General features: G+C 32.9%; 1 pseudogene; it reads right to left on the bottom strand.

Moving 5' to 3' along the window:
- Window positions 1-1834: 1834 nt before the first annotated feature.
- On the bottom strand, window positions 1835-1934 carry LOC124079531 (U6 spliceosomal RNA; annotated as a pseudogene).
- Window positions 1935-2157: the final 223 nt, after the last annotated feature.

Consider the following 2157-nt stretch of genomic DNA (forward strand, 5'->3'; position numbering starts at 1 on the left):
CATGAGTTCCTCCTGCCTCAGCCTCCTGAATCACTGGGATTACAGGAGTGTACACCACACCTGGCATAAACTTACTTTTTAATTTTAACATGCATTGCCAGTTGCCTCTTCTATCTCCTATCCACATGCTTCATTCCAAGGAATTTCCTAAATTTCTTATTTTATAATAATGTATTCAGCTAGAGAATTCTTTCCTTCTGATGGCCTTATATCTAGAGAAGCATGCCATCCACAAATGAGATATAGGTTGATATTTACTCAGAAAGTTTTCCAATTTGGGTCCTACTCCTTCCTATTGCCTTCTAACCATGTTTTGCCTTTTGTGTATTTTTTTTTCTAGTTGGAAGATACAGAAGTCATTCTGCAACAGAAGGTCAGGAGCCCGAAGAGACCATGCTAAGTATTCCCAAGTGTAGAAGGGAGCATGGGTCCTTGACAACTACACTGAGTTATTCTCCTGATTATTTACTTCTAGACTGGTGGGAAAAACAAAACTTATCTCATTTTTTAAGCCCTGGAAATCCATTTTGTTAACAACATGAAATAGACAATTTCATGATTTTGTTATTGTGAACATTTTCGATAATTTAACCTCAACACTTCTTGGGTTAAATAAAATTAAAATCTTGGTCAATACTTGGAGTCACTATAACGTTTCATCAGTACAACTCTCTCTATATACTTTTCTGTAATATTGAATAGTAAGACACACTTTTTAACTTCCTTTTAAATGGGCTTCAATTGGTAAATATTTGGGATCAATCTAACTAAATCTTGTTTATATAATATAATGATTATCAATTAAATCTAAGTTAAATATTTTGGATGGGGTTAACATAGGGATTTAAATGTGTTAAATTTGAATGGTAAAATGTTAAGTTCAAACAAAATAAGAAATAGAACTCTAAAGAAAGGAAAATATATCTACAAATATATGGGTTGCATTCTTTATCTGTACTTTCTTGGTGTTTCATAATGGTTTTGAGTTTTTAACTTGAAGCCTTAGACTTCAGGCTTAGACTTTAGACCTTCCTAAGACTCAGTCCTGGGTTTCTTGGTTTATTTCTACACTCAATTACTTTGAAAGTATTTCTTAAATTTTAAAGGGTGATGAAGCTTTTCTATAATATACAGTTAGTAATTAATCATTCATTCTATCAGCACACATTTATTGACTGCTTAGAAAATGTCAGACATTCACAGAATATGGGTATATAATAAGGTCTCTGAGCATCTCATAGTCATTTTGAAAATTTTCCAATCTATTATACTTAACATTTTTAATTCTGGCTTCCAAGCTTATTGAAATATCAAATATTTTCATTATTCTTTTTGACATTCTCTCCTACATTAAAAACTGGTACGCTTCTTTGTATTAGAGCATGTTGGCAAACCTTGCTGCCAGTCTACTTATCTCGATGTTTCCAGCAACTATTAGACAGATTAGTGGATGAATATTAAATAAAACCCCAAATAAGGTTACCTGACTTTGTAAGAAAGGAAAATAAGACCTTGAGACTATAGAAAGGTGGGTGTGTCCTTGACAGGGATGCCTGCACACACTAAGGGCAAGTAGCACACTGTAGCATACTGAGGAAAAGTAAATAGTATCTGCAACAAATTCTGGTGGTTGGTACTACTCTTTTTTTTTTCCTTTGAGAAATGAAATCTGCAATTACATTACCAGAAAATAAAATCCATTAGAATAGATTGGCAGCTTTTATTTTCCACGTTGTACTTGTAAAGTTCCATGTTAATATATACTTGCAGATATAGAGACATTCCAATCTACTTTAAATTAAAAAATGCTATGTAATAGATTTCAGATTTTTTATTCAATATGGAATGCTTCACAGACTTGTGTATCTTTGTGCAGGGGCCTTGCTAATCTTTTCTGTATTATTCCAATTTTACTGTATGCTGCCGAAGTGAGCACTATTAAAATATGACTTACATAACAGAAAATGCCCAGTAAAAGTTAAGAAATTATCACTTTTATGAAATGTAAAATGATAGTTTTTTTTCTTGAGCTTGTAATTCAGTGCTAGCCCCTGAACTGAAGCAATATTTTGAGATCAATGCTGTTTATCCCTATTGCAGTATCAGGAGAATTTGTAACTGCAAGCAGTAGTGCTAAAGATATTAGCCTTTGGGCTC

Source organism: Marmota monax, unplaced genomic scaffold, assembly GCF_021218885.2.
Source record: "Marmota monax isolate L192 unplaced genomic scaffold, Marmota_monax_Labrador192_F-V1.1 WCK01_AAM20220418_F8-fsc00355, whole genome shotgun sequence".
Lineage (NCBI taxonomy): Eukaryota > Metazoa > Chordata > Mammalia > Rodentia > Sciuridae > Marmota > Marmota monax.